The sequence below is a fragment of the Pygoscelis adeliae genome, unplaced genomic scaffold, assembly GCF_000699105.1.
Source record: "Pygoscelis adeliae isolate BGI_AS28 unplaced genomic scaffold, ASM69910v1 Scaffold16, whole genome shotgun sequence".
In the NCBI taxonomy this organism is placed as follows: Eukaryota; Metazoa; Chordata; class Aves; order Sphenisciformes; family Spheniscidae; genus Pygoscelis; species Pygoscelis adeliae.
The window spans coordinates 7,024,488-7,046,608 of NW_008825162.1; the positions used below are offsets into that span (position 1 = coordinate 7,024,488).

At 39.5% G+C, this 22,121-nt stretch overlaps 1 protein-coding gene across 1 annotated transcript in view; it reads left to right on the plus strand.

Moving 5' to 3' along the window:
- Positions 1-22,121, plus strand: part of LOC103920882 (O-acetyl-ADP-ribose deacetylase MACROD2-like) — a 260,177-nt gene that overhangs the window by 11,858 nt on the left and 226,198 nt on the right. The window contains exon 2 of the mRNA XM_009328740.1: positions 17,110-17,183. The gene's annotated coding sequence lies outside the window, so the exon portion shown is untranslated. The remainder of the gene's footprint in view (positions 1-17,109; positions 17,184-22,121) is intronic.

The following is a 22,121-nucleotide window of genomic DNA, read 5'->3' on the forward strand; positions in this document are numbered from 1 at the left end:
AAACCCTTTAACAGAAATAATGTATAATACCATTTATAGGGTAATGATTTACTGTATGTGATGCTGTGGCAGTGGAAGACTTTCTGTCCCCTGTCCCCTTCTATTTTCATTTCTCTCTGGAATAAGAACATTAAACTTTCAAGGAGTTGGAAGTATCCCATATGGAAAATACCATCTTTCATCACACATTGTGACTTGTTCTGTCAAAAAACAAATTCTGGTTTGCTTAGTCGAATTGAGTAGCGCTTACAGGCCACTTGCTGAGCAAGGCACTGTTCAATGTGAATAATGTTATGCTGATCCTGCCTGGGGAGGGCCTGGTTCAGACATCCTTCAGCTAAATAAGAGCTGGTGTAAATGTCAGCACGTTGTTCCAGCTGGCAGCATGTTTTCTGTATCCGTTTTCCTGTTTCTCAGTTCTTACGACCAGAAGTGTATTTCTAAAATGGAGAAGATGACAGTGTGAACTGTTGGGTATTCTGATGAGAAAAATAGAGAATAGGAAGATCTAGAACCTAATATTTAAAAAAAAAAAGAATAGTTGCATCCTTAGGATAAGAGTAAATCGACTGTTCCAGCGGTGACCAGTGTGTGGTGCGTAGTTTAAGCTTTATGTACCAGTTCATTATCCGATGTTGGAAAAAATGAGTATCAGTTTTATGCAGAATGCATATCAGCGTAAATTGCCCAGTGTAGGCTGTGAGCTGCAGACAGTGCAATCATAATAGCTTTTCAACTGATGCAGTTTTATGGCCTCAGAACATTAATCATTTTCTTATGCCTTTAATTACCGTAAGGTGGTTATACTTGTGTCCATAATAGGTGCTAAACATTATGCCACTGATAGGTTTTTAACCATTCTTTTTGTTGTAGCTAATAAACACAATATAGCAGAGCATTATGAGTCCAGAATGTTCTTTTTTTTTTTAAGCTGAGTGCCATTAGGAACATTACTGCTGTAAGGCCAACAACATTTTGAGCTATATTTGCTAGCTGATTGTAGTCTTCTGTTTGGGGTTTTTTTCTGGCTTTAGGAATGAGAGAAAAAAACAATTCAGTTGCTAAACAGGCATTGCTTAATTAAGAGAAGATGATTTTTATCCCTTTTAGAAAAATCAAGCCTAGTTCCCAAAGTGAGAAAGAAAGGAAAAGTTGCTGCATTTTCCACAGTACTAAATACCATATAGAAGAAAACAGTGATGCTACTTACGTGCTGACCATGCTGGTCAGTGCTCTAGGAATCTTCTATTTTATTTTGCTGTCAACTTCATAAGTTATAATTTACTAGTTTTCAGTAAAGCAATAGTTTAGTGATGTATATAGTAGGCTCTTCACAAAAGAAGATGTGAGATTCAAAGCTCCCTTCTAATCGAAGCTGTCAGACATGATGCAGATAATGAGGGTGCATATTGGCAATGCTTCCGTGTCATTCCTAATGAGGATTTCAGGTTGTGGAACCTTATACCAGTCTTGCTATTGCGTGGCCTGATTAATGAGTTTTCACCGTCTCATTGAATATAGGTAATCAGAAGCAGCAATTGTGTTTAGCATGCTTGGCAACCAAGAAGTGGAGAATGTACAACGGACAAACTGAAAGTACAAGAATCTCTAGCTGTTTAATTTATGCGCATACACAAGGTTTTATCAACTCCCCATGTATATTTTCAGTTGATGTTTCTCAAAATTGTGCACAAGTGGCATGGAAATATTTAACTGCTCTACTACTGATTTCTTTAATAATGCCAGCATATTCAAAATTGTCTCACCAAGGGCAGTCAGTGATGTTCTAGTTGTGGAATTTCATGCATTTGATGGTGAAGAATTAAATTCCGAATCCTTCCTTAGCTTGTTTCAAGTTTTCAAGATTTCTTGTCCTAGGGGTTGACGACCTTCTCAGTTTCCCATGTTGATTACTTGGCATTTATGCTGACCTTAACTATGCTGAACACTTTCTGAAAAGGAATAGATAGAAATGTTTCTCCATCAGCACTTATGCTAATAAAACATAGAATTGCAGTTCATAAACATTTATTATGTTTAAATTACATATGATTTCCAGAAATTATCTACTTTAAAAAAATTACATTGGATAATGAATTATGTTTACTTAATAGACCAATTTTCACAAATTATTGAAGTTTCACAGTATCAAAGCTTCCAGCTAGGAAGAGGTCACCTTGATATTTGCACTGATTATATTTCAGCCTTGGCTCCACGTTTTATCATTCTTGGTGTCTTAAGTTTTCTCTTACCTCCACAATTTTTTTTAATCTACTTATTTTTATTATTTGTTTTTATGACTCTTACTGTCAACATATTTCACTGGTTTTCTACTTACTAAACAAAATGGTTCTGCCTTAACTTCATCTGTAGTCTTAATTTTGTAACTTTTAATGTATGATCCCTGCTATTTAGGTTACTCTGTATTTATTGCTTATTTTTGCCACTGCCTGCTGATGTCTGTGGGTCCCTAAATTATAAGGCTCCTCTCTTCCCCTAAAATGTCAGAACTGATGATGAAACTCTCTTCCTCTTCCTTCACAACAAATCTAAATATCCACTTAGTAAACACTAGGAGGTAATCACGTGCTTCAATCCAATCCTGAATTATCTGTCTATAATTTTCAGCGCTTAAGACAGTATCATCACATTAATACACATTGGATGCAGTTATTTAAAAGAAACTTTGCCTTAAAAAAAAAAAGCAAAGCCACCACCACCAAAACAGCCAAGCAATCTTATCTAAGCACTATTTAGCTACCCCAGTTCCACCTGCTGTGGGGGTGCCTGGCCTCCAATGGCTCACTCTGCTGGTTCCCTTAGCCGCCCCATGCCAGGAGTCGCAGCCTCCTCAGGTCTGTCAGTCCGCCTGCTTGCGTGACTGCTTGCTAATCTGTTTCAGTCCCAAGGAGCGTGGCTGGAAAAAAAACCCTACATGGAAACTAACCCATCCCACTTGGCTTGGACAAAAGCAAAGGATGTTCGCACAAACATTTCAGCCAGCAGGTCTGAGCGTGGAGTAACTCCTGGGGGACAGAGATGAACTTCTTGAGGCAGTAGCATCTTCACTTGTTAAAACTGGATTTAGCAGGTGATGTCTTGCCGCTCTCTGAACTTGCTTTGTTGAAACTAGCATGTTGGCTTTTTTCATTTCTTTACTGAATTTTCAAAAGTACCTCAATCCTTCTGAATCATCAGTTATTTTCAGTGTGTACCTGAAAATGGTATTATCCCACTCTTACATACACAGAACATGAGAAAGGTATATGTGGAATCTGATAGGAACTGATAGGAAACAAGTTCCATATTAAAATTTCAGCACAAGAAATGTCCCAGAAGCTCACACATGCATCATTTCCTCCTTTGACTTAGCACTATTATTGCACACTAGCTCTTTCTTCGAATAGTGTTCTAACTAGTTTTGAAACTGTTTGCATAAGCTAGTCTGACTGCTATCCTTAGCATTTTTTTCCCCTTCCTGCTCTTTCAAAATGTATAGATAAATTTTTCCCAAATTCCTATTGCAGAGGGGGTTTCTTAGTTTGAGTTCATTTCCCTTCTTTTGGTGTTTGCCTGAACTCAGATACCTTGCAGCAATTAGTCTTTCTGTTTGTTCAAATTCTCTTGTGTCTTAGAGGTTTAATCGTAATCTCCTATTTTTTTAAGGAATACAAATCCTCCTTCTTTGACCCTTCTGAATTTGAGATCCTTCTCTCATTTGGATGTCTGCCACTTTTTTTTCTCTATTCCTAGGATACTTTTAAGTTATACCGAGTGCTGGCCACATGGTGGTTTTAACATGGCTTGATTAGTATCTGTTACAGTGGTTAGTGTAATTTATTTTTATTTATTCTTAACTATTTTAGATAGCGACTGCACCTTTGTTTGCTTTTTGAAATAATTTTAAGTAGTAATGTTCAGACTTTCAGTGGCATAACCCTACAAACTTTCAGTCCATTATTCTTCTCCTGGCTCCAGGTAGTTACTGTAAGTTCAGGAGCTTTTATTTGCATAAGCATCAAGCTGCACGAGATTATTTTGCAAAGCTCATATATAAATATGTATAATTCAAATAAGCATAGGTGTTGATCTCATTGGTTTTGACTCATCAGTACTGTGAGTTTTCTTGCTTTGCTGTGGAGGTCCGTCCTTTAGCAATTGCTTTATGAAAATCAACCTTGTTTCTTGTAGAATGACAGTCTGTTAGTTTTGTAAATCTAACTAGAAAAGTCTAACTAGAATTGCTCCCCCACCCCCACAAAAATACTTCTTTGGTTGTTTTTGAACAAATTCTTACACTGGTCTCACCAGCATAAATACTCTCGTGCCTTAATTTTCTATTCTTTGTCTTATTCATAGTTTTTCTGCATGTTATTGTGACTTCATTTTGGAGGCTTTCAAATTGTGTGTTTTGGTTAAATAGAATAGTTAGAATATTTTATGACAGAGAAGTCTGTGGTAGTGCGGTGGCTTGACCTTGGCTGCCAGATGCCCACGCAGCCACTCTCTTACTCCTCCTCCTCAGCAGGACAGGGGGGAAAATAAGATTAAAAAGCTTGTGGATCGAGATAAAGACAGGGAGATCACTTGCCAAGTACCATCATGGGCAAAACAGACTTGACTTGGGGAAAATTAATTTATTGCCATTTAAAATAGGTTTGGATAGTGAGAGACAAAGGCCTTCCCTGCACCCCTTCTTTCCCAGGCTCAGCGTCACCCCCTCACCCCCAAATCCTCCACCCCTTCCTGCAAGAGGAGGTTGCGGAGCTGTTTCTCGCATTTATTTTTTTTTTTTCCCTCACTGCCGGATGCTGTTTTGTCCCTTTCTTAAACCGGCTTCCCCTGAGGCGCCGCTGACTTTGTGGAGGGTCCGGGCTGTGCCCTATGGTAAGGGCGGCTGGAGCCGGCTGGAACCGGCTGCACCCCGCACGGGACAGCCCCAGATTCTCCTCACAGGGGCCCCGCAGCCCCGCTGCTGTCAGCGCCTCGACGCCTGCACACAGTACAAGAGCAAAAGGTTAGCCAGAGACCAGGAAATATTATGGAATTTTATTCTAATGTAGACATGTTCTTTGCCATCTTGTCTGGGATCGCTGCAGTGGGAGGAGGAGAGTTTGTGAAATGCCTTTTTCAGTTCTAAGGCGTAGAGCTGGGAGAGGCTCTTTTCCCCCTCCTGCGAGAAGAGCTGAGGTAAAACCTCTATAAATCTGCCTGAATTGCCCTGACTTCTCTAGGTTTTGTCCCATACAGTGATAGTTTTCCCTCCTCCATGCAGTTTTGGGGTGTTTTTTACTGGTTTCTGTCCCCAGAGATGTGAGGAGGACTAGATAATTTGCTGAAATAATCCTGGCCCGACTCAATATTGCAGTGGTATTTTTCACAATCTGGAGATGTGCAGCTGTCGTGTTAATGCAAGCTATCTCGAATGTAATTGTATATGGAGAGAGGACCCTTTGATCTGATAAAATTAATGGAAATCACACTAGCTAAAGCTGCTCTGTAAGCTCGACTCTTAACACATTCGGTTTCGATTATGTAAAAAGCTCTTTTGAACTGACCCACCTTCTTTTTAAATTTTCCCTAATTAAAGATCCTTTATTTCCCCTAGTTTGCTTCATTGCTTAATAATCAATGACACTTTTCCATCCAATAAGTTTAAATGCTTTTCTGTATGCCTGCCGCTAATCTACCTGGGATGTCATGTTTCCGAGAGGATTAGTCGTGTTTGGCTGCGGCGTGGAGTGTGAAGTTCTGCCTCACAAGTGTCGTTTTCCCCAGGCGTAGCACGGGTCATCTCGTGCTGAGCGTACGCACAAGCTAAATTTAATAAAGTGCTGGAATAAACCACCCCTTTTGCTGCACATGGCCACATTTACAAGGAAATTGAGGTGGGAGGTCAATTTTCACTTCAAGACTCAGGTTGGAGATTCCTAGTTTTTTAAGTGGAGGTCTTTAAATCTCACTTGTCTGACAGGTGGTAAGAAATTTACATTTGAATTGTCCAGATCAGCTTCCTATTTGTACTGGGTTGTTGGACAAAAGAAACTTCTTAGTCTTCCATATCCTTCACTGCTTGATCTAACCAACCATAGCATAGGCTCCTTTTCAAATATGGGCTTTGCTTCTGGCTACAGTAATTGTATTTTGCATTGGCTTTCTCTTTCTCCTGTATCAATCTGAGTATTGTTCAAAATGACATGGAAAACATGTTTGTTTGGGTTTTTTTTTCCCCTGAAGAATGACCTCTCGCAAAATGAAATCTCTTTACTTTAAAGCCAGATTTACCAATGGTCTAACCAGAAATGTTGATGTTTGTTAAACATTTCTAAACATCAGGAATTTCCATTACCTGCTAAAGCAGAACATGTTTGTATAATGATTTTAAAAAAAAAAATCACACTGACGACTTGTCAGAATACATGCTGAAAATGCTATTTAAAACAAGTGTTAATAAGACCCAAAGTTCATATCAAGACCAAACTGGATTTGAATTTGTGGGATTGGAAGTGCCGTTAACTAGTTATTTAATTTCCTTTTTGATCGAAGTATGCAAGACTCAGTAAATGCACATAATTGCGAGTGAAATGCAAATTAGAGATATTAGCAGAAATCATATTTTAAAAAAATAGCTGTTTGACAATTAATGCCGTGATCTTTTGATACACTGAAGAACCTGATGAAATCTGGGATATTTTGTTGATCAACTAGTGTTGCTGGGTTTAAATGGCAACTGATGCTAGGGGCTGATTGTCAGTCAAGAGAAGTGTTGCAATAAGGGGGTGCTAACGCAGGTGGATATAATTAGCATGCAAGTGAATGAGTCCTTAAAACCAGAAAGAAGGTGGAAGAAGAGTCAAGGTTTTCCAAGAGATCATGATATTTTTGTATTTTACCCATTAATTGTTTGTTCTATATTCTTCAGCACATGAGGACTTGCTAAGAGCATCGGAAGTATGAGATGCACAGTTGTAACCAGTCACGTTTGCTGAAATCAGAGTTTTAAATTTCAAGTTTTCCTTATCCTTGCTTTGAACCAGTTTTCCTATTAATCTGATCCCTAAAACTCTTTCTAATCATGTTTCCCTTTTTGTGTATATTGCTGTGATCTCAGGTAACAGAACAAGCAAAAAAAGTTTTCAGTGCAGCATTGGGAGGAAGTTTGAATAGCTGCTGGTGGCTTTCCTGTAATTTTTGTTCGCAAAGTTGCTGCAATACAGCCTGAAATGAAGTTATGAATCTAGAGTAGATTGGCTGGTTGCTGATACATACGGTAGCATAAAATCAAATAAGGCGCACTGTGACCCTTGCTGCATAAAAAGAAGGATATGTATTTTCAGATGGAGCTTACCTCTTGCCAGGCAAATGACTTATACAGAAATGAAGCAGCATCTAGGCAAGGAGGAAAAAATGCTTCCTCTTAAAAAAATTAATGCATAAAATGTTGAGATAGTGCAATGATGTGTCAAGTCAAACATCCTGCACAGGCACTTGTTTTAGGAGCATTCACTTAGCGGGTGTAGTAGTATGGAGCGCCCTACTGTACAGTGAAGAACTGAAGCCATGAAGCATCAAAAATAAAATGCAACCCCCTCTCTGTTCCTCCAAAATGTACTGGCATTTTTGAACTCCAGATTATCTGGAAATATTTCAGTTTTGAGCTGTTGTAGATTTCCTGAATACAATAGCTGCTGGTCTGTGTGACCCTTTAGTATGGCTTATCACTGCCTGAGGCAAGAATGAAAAAAAATCCACAGTGTGAATAACATACACAAACCAAGAATCAATAATGTATTTGTTAAAAAGAATAAACTAAGTAGATTAAATATGCCTCACACAGTATCTTGCTTTTTCACCCAACCTGCCCTATAACTTTTTTCCATATGTCTTTTGGGGAAAAAGATAAAAGAACATCTTTGTTTCCCTTTTTTTCCCCACAAAGAGCGAGTATATGTAGTTTCAGCTGATTTTCTTTATGTCCTCTTAGGAAATCTTTGTTTTCGCTTAGAGAGGAGATAAGAACAGTGCTTCAGTAGAAATAATGTCAGATTATTTAGTTTGTTCTTGTACGCGTATGGCCTTCACCAAGTACTCTGTTGGTTTTAGATAATCCAGCTAGGTCCTTGGGTTGCATCTGTCAGAGCAATTGAATGTGGTGGAAGTGATTTAAAGGATAGAGCTGGGCTGGCAACGCTGGCTGTTTTCTTTACGTGACTTTGTATTTTTGTCCATTGCCTATGTATGTTTTATTCCTCTGAAGTTTCTCAGACTTCTTATACTGTCATCTCCCTTCATTTTGCTGTGGTAGCTTGTCTTCCCTCACATCCCTCATACGTGTCCCCAAGTCCTTGTACTTTTAACTCCTGTCACAATGTGCTGCCTCGGTATTCTAGTCAAAATACCGAGAGCTCCAGCGAAGCCAACAGCCCTGATATTGTATCGGCAGATTCAGCCCTCCTCCCCAAAACCCTGGACCCCATCTTGGAGCAAGAGGTCCCGTGCTCCCTCCCTCTCCTCATCTTCCTCCACCCCAACCTGCTGCACTTCAGTGCGCTTCCCTGGCTCCCACTGTCTGCGCAAAGATTCTGTCAGCAAGGAGAAGAAAGAGCCTCTCATAGAAAATTCTCCCCCTTCTCCCCCTGTCCAGCCTGTAGTGGCAGATGCATTAGTAGACATCAGGGACTCCGGCAAGGAGAGGCATGTTGAGAATATCTCAATTTCAGGCGAGCCTTCAATTAGAGTTTGCAATCAATTGCAAGATGCATTTCCATAGGGAACCGGGCTCTGCGAGGTCGAGGATGGTTACTTTATTCCTGTTGCTGAACAGCAGATCTCTGGATGCTTAGGCTTCCCTCAGTGCTTAGGGGGGCACTGCGTGTCAAGGAGGGCCTGGGATAGTGTCGGTAAAGGTTAGGCGTCATTGCATTGGACCACATTTTTATAGAAAAACTACCAGCTGCAAGTGGAATTCAGAGTGTGTGGGTGTGGGGGGGTTTGTTTGTTTCTTATCTCTTGCAGCATTAGCAAGGCACTTCAGGAAGGTAAGATTGATTCCTTACACATTGCTTCAGTAGAGAACAAGGCATTTTTATTTAAGTCAGTGGGTAGAATAAATGTTTAACCTTGTTGGAATTGTAACTACAATGAAGCCAATATTCCATTGCTGTTCAATTCAGTGTATGATGGGAGATTTCACAGTTGATTAGTGCTTTACACTTTGTTTCAAATTACTTTTGCTGTATTATGTTGCCACCCTAAAAAAAAAAAAAAACAAAACTTGCTTGCTATGTATGGATAAGTAGAAGATGAAATACTCTGCATTAAGGAGTTTATGTACACTTTGAAACCTCTTTCAATTAATGTTTCTCTGTACAACCCTTGTTTCTGGAACAGCAGTTCTGGATATGGTGTATAGTGTGTTTTAAGAAGAATGAGGTACTTGAGCTCATGAACAGCTGCATACACGTGCCTAAATGGCTGTGTAATTTACGCAAGCGTTGCATGTACACTCTCATAGGTAGATTTTATAATTGTGAAACTACCTGTGTAAGTATACCTCTCACTTGCATTTGCATTGTATATATTTTCTCTTAGCATATGAGAATGCTAATTGCCAGACTAGTGAGATCTCTTGCCTTTCAGTGTTGTGGTGGTATCTTTCTGCTGTTTCTCCTATTATGCTCAGCTTGAAGCCTTAATGTTCCACACGGGCATTAGAAATACCCTGACAGACAGAAAAGCTCCATCACATAGCACAGTAAACAGCACAGCTCTGAAGCAGTTTGCTTCCCAGAGAGTCTGAGTATTGCTTGCTGTATTTTTTTACAAGACTGTTAGAGAACCCATTTATCCATGATGTGGTCCCCCTGCAAGCATACTCCCTATAAATGCTGGAAAAAAGAATGAAACCAAAATCTTAACTTCTAATAAAAATCTACTGACTGCTGCAGAAAAGTGAAATTCTTGCAAATACACAGCTCTCCTTCAGAATCCTGGTATAATACCTCCTGCAGTAAGGTACTTGTAGGGAAGCTCTATTCCTCTTCAGCAGCCCAAATGTAAATGCATTTTCATTAAAACTTTTTTCTTTTTTTTTTTTTCCTCCCAATGCTAACAAATATCAAACAGCTTGGTAAACTTAACATCTAGTTTTTCTTTAGTGGAATCCTAAGACCTTGTTAGTGCAAGCCTCTATCTGCTCACATGACCTAAATAATTATAGTATATGCCCATATTCAGCTGACACTTCTAAGGCAATTATATGGCAGGTATTTTCCTGATGATATCCGTGTAGTGGAGTGTGAAGTAAAGCATGGTATGATATCATGTGTTTCAGAGAAACAGCAATGACGTGGGTTTTTTTGCATCTTAGCCACCTCCTTGTAACCGACCTCTCTTCGACTGCAGCCCTAAGCTGATTCCAGATTTGCAACTTGTACAGAGAAAGCAGCTGAGTTGTAGATGGTGAAGGTGGATTGCCGTGCTGATCGGACAAGAGACCAGTGTCAGTCAGCACAGCAATGAGCACACACTGGGCATCTTTTCTGACAGGCCGAGGCTGAGCCAGCCCCGTTGTCAAGAGAGCCAGTGCATCTCGGCCTGCAACCTGTCTTGGTTTTGCTGACTTGCATGAGGTTTACAATGTGCTCTGGTGCCAGCATTGACTCTGGTTGACTTAACCAGGGATCACTGAGTTACCCAGTGCACTTCTGTGGGTGAAGAAGGGCTCTCCATCATTTCAGTACTCTACCTGCTTTGTGTCACTGCATCATAGCAGAGACATTCTGTTTCTTGCATTAGTTGCTAGATGCTTATTTTGGGTTTCTTTATTAACCATCTTCTACCAGCAGCCTCTTTATCATGTCAGTGGTTGAATGCAATTGGCAATCATTCTTCAAGAGCTGTATGTATTTTCCTGTTGCTGCTGAATTTTTTCACTCAAGGAAAATGAAAAGGCATGTTCCTTGCTTGAGAGGAATTGAGGCACATATAATGATTTCTTCAGAAGAATGTTTTGTTCATGCTTTTTGAAGATTTCTCATTTTCCTTTGACATTTTGTATGCATGCTAATTAATTACCCTAGCATAGTCTATAAGGGATACAGTGAATATGTGCAGCTTTGTTTCTTGGGGTAACAGAAAGGTTACTGGCTTTTCACAGTACTTAATTTTACTGTCTTTCTGAGAGTTATTTTTTTGAGTGGACAGCAAACAAGGTTTTCTCTGGCTGAATGAGTTCAATAAGGCAAGGTAGGCTATTCAGCAGAAGATTCATGGCTCTTCTCTTTAGTTTTCAATGCAGCTGATCCAACTGAGGGCACTTCCTTTCCAGGTTGCGAGTGTCCACAAAAATGATCAGACCAGTAACTTGTCAGCTTGTTTATCCAACCACCATGTGATCATGGTTATATTAAAAAAAAAAAAAAGGGGGGGGGGTGGTGGTGAAAAAAGCTCAAAAATAGCAACAACCTAAGCTTGTTGGTAGAATACTACCATCACTGCTTCTAAACAGGCCAGATTTACCATGGTAATGGGAGTCAACCTAGCACGAGCAATTTCATTTTTACTACTAAAATATATCTTTGACAAGATGATTATATGGGATTGGTTGCAAGATTATACTGCTATTTTCATAGCTGAAGGACAAGTGAATGTATTGAGTAACCCCACCTCAGGCATGCTGGGCTGTGCATCTCATTTGTTTCCTTTTATTGTCATGAAGTGATATGGCTGAAGTGTTAGGATTGGTGTGTTGTCAATAGCTAGCCTTAACGCACACAACCATAATGAAGCTCAGTTATTCACGTCTGTTGTGATTCAGAAAGCATTTTTAGCCCCGATGATAATACTGAGTTTCAGAACATACATGGAATAAATGCTTAGTGCCTTTTTTCTTACCTTTTCTTTTTATTTTTTTTTTAAACAAACCTGGGAAAAGTCTTTATTTTCCACACCATCTAGTGCTGATGATTCCCGTATAGCAAATACTCGATGCATGGTGGAAATACTCTGTCATACTGACTGCAGAGGGGACTTTCAGTACACTTCCACAGTGTCAAAATATGACTGTTGAGCTACTATTTGAAGAGCATCCTTTATATATTATTAAACATCATTGACAAATATATAAACTAAATAAATGGAAGTTATTACATTTTGACAGTCATGTTGATTAAACAACGGGACTCAGGTTTGATTTTAGAACCGGGGAACAGTCTGTAAACTATCGCATCTTGATATATGCGCAAACATGCCAGTGTAGATATTTTTCTGAGAAAGTATGAGAAAGACATAATGAGTATTTGTGTTGATGTGCATTTGGTTCTTTTTATGGTTTGCTTCAAAATGAAACCATTAAAACTGGCAAATAAGAATATTAAGATTGTGATGAGCCTTTCAGAAACCATAGAGAAGGGAGCATATTTTAAATTAATAAAAACCTGTCTAGCACTTAGGCTGTACTAACAAAAAAAGATGCAGACTTTTTTTTTTACCAGGATGAGTTGATTTACAGAAAACATTAGGCGTCTCAGTTAAACTGACAAATTATAACACTTACCCCTGCAGCTACTGAAGTGATTTTCTGGATTGACATTTGCTTGTTAGTGTTAAACCTAACTGATATAATCTGTTATCATCATCTTCAGCTGTATCATATTAAAGGTTGATTATTTAGTACTTGTGTTTTGTTAATGGGCTTTTCATGGGGTGGTGGCATTACCTGATTGTAAGTTAGACATTTTTAATAAGGTTGGATTGAGCACAGTAAGAGAGACAGATAAAGCTACCAGCATCTCCATACAATTTGGGAGTCCCTTAAATAGGTTTTTATTAATTTTGTTTCACAAAATCCTTGTTGCGCTGTTATTCATTGAAGAACTTCTAGTATACTTTTTTCAGATACTGCACAGACAAATTAAGCATACAGACACTCACAATAGTGTGAATGTTTCTCTGCTACATCCCCCAAGCACAAAAGGCTGAGCATTTACACTAGAGTGTCTAACAACAGGGAATTCATCGCGTATTTTCCATACGTTGATGAAACAGGGGGACTTACGTTCTTACCGGTTGCTTTCCAGGGCTTTTCCAGCGAATTCTGGAAAATACATTTTCCAGAAAAATGTAAGGGGAACTTCAATGTGTGTATCTCTACAGTTACTATCTTTCTCAGTTCTTCTCCACACTCTCCTCCTCTAAAACAGCACATTTATTTAATATCAGATATTTCAAAATAATTCTGCCAGATCTTACCATGCCTTCTCTGGAAAATTATGGCCATGATGACTGCGAGAACTTGCACAGTGTCCAGCATGTTTCAGCAGCCATTTCTCAGGTCAGTGTTACAATTTCCAGGAATAAGGTGGTAAAGTCCTGGAAAGAGGTGTAGAAGCTCATAAGTTTGAAGACCTTTAAAAGCTTTCATAGGCTGTCTCACCATGGGTAATATCTGTGCAAGGACATACCAAAAGCAGTAGAGTTCAGATGAGGTATATTTTATGTGATGGTAGTAGGATGGGTTTTTGTAGTGGGGAGTATGAAGGCATAGTCATTCATCTTAGGGAGTGAATGTAGTAGTACATACATCTATTAGCAACACGCAAAGAAGAAGAGAGGAAGTTTCTAAGTTTGGCTGTGACTTGGATGATGCTGGTACCCAAGTCAGCGTTAAAGCTGGCAGTTGATTTTCTAAAGGCGTATACAAAGGCAGCTGTCCTGTCTAGAGCGACATTTTAACTGTGAAGCAACTGGGCAAAGACATAGAGAGCTTTCATGACAGTTTCCAAGCAAATTACAAAGATTTTGGAGTAACAAGGTTTCTAGAGACATAGCTGCAATACAGCCTTTTCCCATACGGTCAGAGGGACAGACACATGGAGATGGTCAACAGCGACATACTATCCAGAGTTGGTAGTGTTGAACGAGCAGAGCAACTCTCTCTCCTTCACCCACCATGTCTTTCAAGCCATGCAGGACTTTCTGCACACCTCGTTCCTACTGACTTACCAGGCTTGCACCCACTGTGCCATCAGCTGCAATGAATAAAACTGTACTTTAAAGGAAGACTCCTGAACTGAGAGGGACGCAAGAGATGGCGGCTGCTCACTTCTAGGATTCGCTGTACTTAAGGGGTTGGGAGTAGATCCTGGTAATAGATGGTGAGATGTGATTAGTGGGCACTGCAAAATGCAGAGGGCTGCAGTAAAGTTCCCACTTGCTGAAGCAGCTCTTCAGGAGCCGAAGGTAGCCTGCACCATTTCTGTGGCATAGCGGGCGGGATTTGTTGCCAAAATGTCAGCTTTGCCGCTGGAGGATGTAGGAAGCCCAGCCCAAGTTAGAGGCCTGAGTGGGTAGGTACACGCTTCACCCCACACCTACCCATGACGTACAGCCTGCCAACCCTCCCTTTTTCTCCAGCCAGACAAACCCAGTGAAGTCCTACGGAGGCAGCCCTTGCCTGTACCTTACGGCTAATGCTTCTTTGCCTTTTTGTGCCCTTGTCCTTTTCAGTATTCTAGAGGAGCGCTCACTGCAGTAACATGGGCCAGTGTCACTCTTATTACTTTACCTGTTTTATCTTTTGTGAAATTGAGCCTTTAGCCAGAATTGCCTGAGCTGCTGCTCCAGCAGTCGGTTAACTGTGAGGCTCCTTGAGCTCATTTCTCTCAAGTAATTTGATTCCCACGTGCTCACTGAGATTGCTTTTTCGCTGAAAGTGGGGAAGGGGGATGGGTGTGTGTATGGGAATAGACCAGAAATGTTACGGCAGACAAACGTAGCTTAGAGATAAGAACAACGCAAAAACGTGTTTAAAAAGATCCCATCACACTTTATCTCCCTTTAACCCAGTCCTGTAAACCAAAATGTTTTTCTGTTCGAGAATCAGAGATACAGGGCCTTTTGTGCTGGTGCAGGGTATTGAACAGGAGGCTAAATTCCATCCTGCTTCTGCATAAAGTCAATAAGGTAATCTTTTCATTAAAATTACCAGAAATGTGTGTAAAATACTAATTAGATTTTTTTTTTAATTGGTCATAAAAGGCTTCTATAGATTTCAAGATATTTTCTGAAATCATGCACAGAATTCAAGGCTTTTTCTTTTGGTTGCTGAACTATTTCCTTTACGTTGTGGTTTATTAGGAGTAATTGAACACCAGTTTTCTAGATAAGCTTCTATTTAAGATTGGTTAGTATGGCAGCGGTTTTCTAAATAACGTACAATTTATGGAGAGATTCTATAAAACTGCCAGTGCTTTATCACAGTTTTGGGCAAATACCCTGCTGCAAGGGAGTGAAAAACAAGCCTGAAAAGTGAATCTTGTTGGAGGGAGAATTGTTCTGAAAATAAACCATTCAGTGCATAAACAATGGTATATCAGTTGTCTGAAATACGTGTTTCTCCCTCTGCGTTGTGTTCATTGTATGTCCAGGCAGATCTACTACATTCACGGTACAGAATTTCTATTCCAAAGTCCTGGTTTGTTAGATAGGACATTACTAATTTAAGCAGACAGTCTGCTTAGAGGTCTGTTATTTTATATGATGAAAATGAAGCTGTGGGAAGTCCCTGCTTTGGGTTTCATTAGTGTTCATTAGTTTGTGTCATAAAACATATGCCTTGATGAATTATTAAATGTCATAAGAATATATTTTCCCAGCGGCAGTGGAAGTATCCACAGTAGGATCCAACACTTGTAGGATCTTAGCTAATTTTCCATCTTGGACCTGGAAAAAAAATTTTTTTAAAATTTAAAAATATTCTTTATTGACAAATGTGTGCAAAGGAGGCATGTGCTAAATGTCAGCACTATTCAAACATTGACTATTTTACTTGCTACTCTTGCTGGATGGTTGTCATTGATCACTTCGAAACAGTAGGCATGCTGCTGGACAAAATCCTTGCAGAGTCCAGTTGCAGGGAGTAATGTTTTGGGGATGTGACTCAAAGAGGGTAAAGAGGGTGGAGGGGTTTTGGGGGTTTTTTGGTTTGTTTTTGTCTTTAATCTAGCAGTGCACAAGTTCTGAAGAAGGGTTAAAGAAGATACGAGTTTGGAGGATGAGGTGCCAGGTCAAAAAGCTGGACACATCTTCTAATTTTTGCAGTGTCTGCATTTCAGTTTATGGTGCGAGGGGTGATGTAAAAAAGGTTACCTGTACGCAGCTGTATGCCAAACTTCATGACTGTTTCTGTCTAGCGCCATTGCTTGCTTGTACACGGTGCCTGCAGCTCCACCTCTTCAAAGACTGTTCTATTAATCTAACCTACTGAGAGCTATTCATACAGCTTATGGGTTTTTATCTTTAAATCCTCACAAAAATGATTTGCTGCCCTCAAGTTAGGATTTTAAAGGAAAATTAAATTAAGGCTGCCTAAGTAATGAAAGCATCTTTAGATTTGATAGATAGAGACCATCAAAGCAAAAAGTCTGTGTCCCTGGGAAGACTTCTGATATTGTTTAGTGCTGGGGGGAGTTGCTATTGCTAGTATGTCATGCAACATCAGGCCTTAAATTCATACACTTATGCTTCATGAATTCCTTAATTTCCAAAGTTGTTCATTATGTTTTAGGTCATAAATTAAGAGATTTCTAACTCAGACATTTCTATCCTTATAAGGTCTATGGCATTGGGGTCATAGTGTTGTATAGTTCTGCTGACAGATGGATTAAAGGAAGAAAGCCTTAAGAAAGCCCTTATGCCTTAAGAGATGTCTGAATTTTTCTTGCATGCCATGAAATGTAAGCCTAGTATTTGTTACTGTGATATATGTGTTATATTGTTGCCTGCCTAGTATGACACATGTATAGCTCTCTATTGTTTCTACTTCGCTTGAGCTGTGGAGCTTTTCTAACTGGAGTTTTAAAAAAAAAAACCAAAACAAAACAAAAAAAAAAAAAAATCACTGGCCCTATTTTCAATTTGTTTAGCTGGGCAAAAAAAGTAATTGATGTTACCTAAAACCTTTATACAAATCTGTGAAGAAGGGAGTTGACAACTGTAATCTCAAAATAGTCCAAAAAATGGGCAGGGGGGGGAACCCAGTTTTTTGTTTTCTTGTATGTATAGAAAAATATGTGCCTTTTATTTATCTCTCATTTCTTCTGTCTTTAGGTTTTCCAAATGAGCCTGCTGCTGTCATTGCCCTTAACACTATTAAGGAATGGTTAAGCAAGAATCACAATGAGGTATGGAATAAAGTATAAATTTCCCAAATTTCTGTTCAAGATCATGGTCTTTGACTCCAAAACTGTGAAAAGAGTAGACAGAGGCTTGAGCCTCCAAGTCTTTTATTATTTAGTCTTAAGACCAATGAAACCAGGTCGGGACAATATAGCCAGGGGAAGATTGTTATATTTAAAAGCTACACTGGAGTTGAAGGGAAATACCTCTGTTTGAAACCATACTGTGCATTTCCTGTGCATTGTAATCTTTCCTGGCAAAGTAAAAGACTATTCTCTTCCTAAGCTGTTTCTGAGCATCAGAGTTTTCATGCAACAATGAGGAGATTCTTGGAAGGGAAATGTATATAACAGTTGTCAGTGGAAACAGCCATCAAAGGTCAGTGGTGTTCCAGGGGTCACTTTACAGTAAAAAGCTGTATGATAGTGTATTCTATTTTCATTAATTTTTGGTTTGCTTTACAGTTAAGTGTTCATTTTCCCTGGAGCGCTCACTAAATATGTGATATAACTGTGAATTTTTAACAAGACTGGTCTTCTTCCAGTGACAACATGATGGTGATTATTTTTACAAGACAAAAAAAAATGTTTTTAACAGGAACATCTCCATATCCCCCCTTGCTAGTTTTTGTCTTTCTCTGGTTTGAGTCCTTAGCAGGCTGATAGTTCCTAGAGTTGAATTGGAGACATGCAACTAAGAAGTGACAGAACAAATAAAATAATCATAATGTCTTAAACTGAAGATATGCCAGTTTCCTCATGATGGCAGCCAGCAGATTTCGGACAGCTAGAGTTGTTCAGTATTTTTGTCTGAAAATATTTAACAAAGCATCCAGTGGAGAAGCACTGGGTACAGGGACCTAATTAGTAGTATTTTTCCTCTAGCAATATATTCACGGGGCCTTTTTGTCACGAGAATCTGATACGTGAGGGTATGAATTTAGCAGTTTTATGTGGTTTGGTTTGGTTTTTTTACCAGCTTTGAAATGAAAGGAAATACGATGTTTAGATTTGAATGGTAGGTTGAGGTTTTCAAGCCTGAAGGTACACTGAGGAGTGCATACATGTTCGGACGCTGGTTCTTTGTAGCACTGAGCACTTGGTAGCTTCCTGTGACTTAGAGATCTGAGCAGTGAAGCAGGAGTTTTGGATGGATGGCCTTTGTTAACACTATAGGGGCCTAAGTGTCATCAGCCTAGCTCTAGGCTTATATTTTTGGGAATCTAGTCTGTAAGTATGTAATTTTAACCCTTAAGTGTAGTGCTAGAACCTCTATGTTTGCATTGCTTTGCCGTCTTATAATTTCTCTTAGTTGCATTTTTACCGCATAATTTAAAAAATAGGCTAAAAAAATTTTTTGGCTCCAGAAGTAAGCTTTTCTTCCTCAAAAGCTGAGTATGTATTGTATATACACCCCTTAATTTCTTTTGTCTTAGTGGTATTACAAGAAACCTGACTCCATTTGGTAGACTGCCTATCAAAGTGTAGAAGTTTTCTCAATGAAAACTTTCTGAAGTATTTTGGTCTATGGTTCAGCCATTGCTTCTCAGCTATAAGACAACTTTCACTTTCAATACACTTTCATTCTTCCCTTTTTTCTCCTTTCTCTCCCTTCTCTGCTTCTGGCCTGGATACTCTTGTATGCCCTGCGTATCACCTTTCCCTCTTTCTTTTAAGTTAGTGTGTTGCTTCCATTTTTCTGGTTCCCTCCATAGACTTCAAGTGAGTTCCTCCCCTTGTCATCAGAAAGCTCCAGGTCTGTTTTGGAAGAAGATTTTAGGTTCATAGCAGATAGTGATTGAAGTGCCAGTGTTTGTCATGTATGTTCAGGACTCTTATCTGAGTTATAATAATTTTTTATGTATTTTGACCTGTGTTTGCAAAATGCCACTGTATTTATGGTCCACACAGATTAGCGTAGACTATGAACACTGAATATGCATGATTCCTCCTTTCTCACTCTCTGTAACAAATTCCCTTCTAATTCTTGGCCTTCTTGGCTGCCTAGCTCTAAACCTGCTGTCTTGCTCTCCACAAACTCCAATTTAATCTGAATTATTTTTAAATAAGTAGCTGTAGCTTACAAAGTTTGGACAGTGAAAGGAGCCCAGGCTGTCCTGACTACAAAACAATTGTTAAAAATTATCCTACTGAGCTTACATCACAGCTGTTTTTTGAATTTGGACTAGTATAGCTAATAGTTGTTATATTAAATGTTTCCTAACACCCTGAATCCCAAACTCACCAAGCTGATATCTCATGCTGTTTGATGCACTTGAAGACGTACATGTGATGCATTTGATGCAATTACTACATATCAGTGAATATGACAATTCAGAGCTAATGCCCAAGAGCTTTTGTTAATTTTCGAAGGAAGCGGAGTACTAGGTTTCAGTCAAGATACGTTTTGAAGGTCCAGTTATCCATAGCGTTGTACTTGTACAAAGCTTTCCCTCTTCATAAGGTTTTTCTGCAATCTGCTGGCTTGAATTTTAGACTGTGGCATACTAGCATGTTTTACATGTCATAAATAGGTCAGCAGCAAAATAAAAATACTTAACAATTGTATTGAAGGTAGCAGGAACTTCTGCAGTGAAAGGGATCTTTGAGAAGCCTACAGTTGTTGGGTTGCTGTTGTTTAACGCGTATAGCAAGGTGAGCGTAGTTCATCTGTTTTAAATGAACTGATGTAGCTCTGTGCCAGGTGTCAATCTGATCCCTTTTGTATTGTGTACGCTTATTCCCTTGGATTAGATTTTGGTCTTTGAGTAGTAATATTATACATCACCCAAACTTTTCCCAAAAGTAGCTCATCATACAGCAACAGAAATGAAAGGGACTCTCTGTGTCTCAACAGTATAGTCTCCTCTTACTGCGGATAACCATATGATATAGCCCTTTCTATAAGCTTCTGTCATAAAGATAGAGCAACTCCCGCTACACCCACTGGATATTTAAATTCACATGTTCTAGTCCGTGAGCAAAACCTCTAACGATTTGCCGCGAGGCCAGCTTTTCGGAGGGCTGCCCATGTTTCACGCCTGTTACCACTAACCAGAACCACTCCCCTGACACTGTGTATGCTGTCAAAATGAGTCAGTGTGTCCTGCTAACAGCCTCTCCTGAATGAAAGAGGCCGCCTTCACTTGGCTGTGCCAGAGTTCAATGAATCAAGGTCAGCTTCTTCCCTTCATTCCTTCATGTGCAATCTGCCTTGGGGGGGAGAAATCCTGTCCAGGTTCTGCTCCTTTAGTCCCAAAGATGCTTGGCAGCTCGTTATCCCCTTGGTAATGTTTGGTACTGGTTGTCCTAACTAAGATCTCAAACTCTTTGCACATAGAATGTGAATTGATTGAATGAATTCAAGAAGTTTTAGTGCAAGATAGAGACCAAAATGATAGCCTGCTTCACTAGGAAGTTTGCCTACATTAAAATACACTTGGCAAAAACAGATAGGTGAATAAGATGGAAACCTGACAAATTTGTAAGTCTTTCATTGTGCTCTACAGCAGCAGTGTCTTATCTGCCTTCCTGCATCCCAGGAAACTGTGACAAATTTGTGAAAGATAAGGCAATATTGTTGTTTTCTCCTCTCTACCTTCCTGTAGTACTTCTCTCCTTTGATGCTATAATGAAGATTTTTATCCACACTGACATTAATTCAAAATACAAATCAATCGGTGGCTATGTTCCTTAGCCTGGGGGCCTGAAAATAGAACCTAAATGACTCCATTCTTGCAAGGTGTGTTAGCCCTATGAAGTTCTCTGTCATAGTGTTTACAAGAAAAGTGATTTGCATTTAATAAAAGGTTTTCTTATCCAAGTCCATTGTTGTGCTTGACCCCTCAGGTGTTTGCATAAAAACTTATTAGCATGCTTAACTCTGATGTCGCTCAGATGAATGTCTCATTACCATGCAAATGGAGTTAGCTCCTTTCTGAGGTTAATTGTTACAAAGCAACACAGAGAGAGATCTATTGTAACTTACTGAACACGGAACACCAGCCAGGCAAGGCAGCAGCCATCATAGTCTAGCAGCCTAAAACTTAACTACATGAAGTCCACTAGCGAAAAACAACAGTATTGTAAGTAATGGTTTGGGCGTAGTTGTATGTAACACACAGCACTGTTCTGGTCTTGAAATGCAAGTCTTAGTCAAACTAATTTCTGGCCATGTTTTACACCAAGGTCTGCTGACTGGCAGCCAGAGGGCAAATCTAGTTTAGAAGCTGGTAAATGGTGTTATACTGTAAGCGTAGAAATCCCTTGGAGCAAACTCACAAGAATGGCCACAGTCAGCAGTACTGAGTTAATTTACTGCAGACCACCTAGGCTATCTTTTTAGCAAACTGTGTTTTCGCATTTCACAAAGTGCTCTAAAGGTTTAATAGAATTCTTCAGAGTACAAAATAGAATTGGATCCCATCCTTTAGGGAATTATACACTGGGATTCATTTAAAAATGCACATTAAGCTCTTTGAACAGTTCAGAATGTTTCTTTCAGGGATAATTTGGCAAGGTTTAAGATATTGCCACCTGATTTCCCATAACGGTATCACAAAAGAATTGTGACACCTTTAAATACTGGATCCCCTACGTTTTTGGGGGTGGTGGAGAGAGGGTCATGTTTGTTTGGGTTTTTTTTTTTGTGGCAGGTAGAACAAGCACCAGGAAAGTGTGATTGCAATGTGTGTTCCATTGGAATAACTGATTGTTGTGGTTTAACCCCAGCTGGCAACTAAGCCCCACACAGCCACTCGCTCGCTCTCCCCCAGTGGGATGGGGGAAGAAAATGTAAAAGTGAGAAAACTCGTGGGTTGAGATAAAGACAGTTTAATAGGTAAATCAAAAGCCGCACACGCAAGCAAAGCAAAACAAGGAATGCATTCACTGCTTCCCATGGGCAGGCAGGTGTTCAGCCATCTCCAGGAAAGCAGGGCTCCA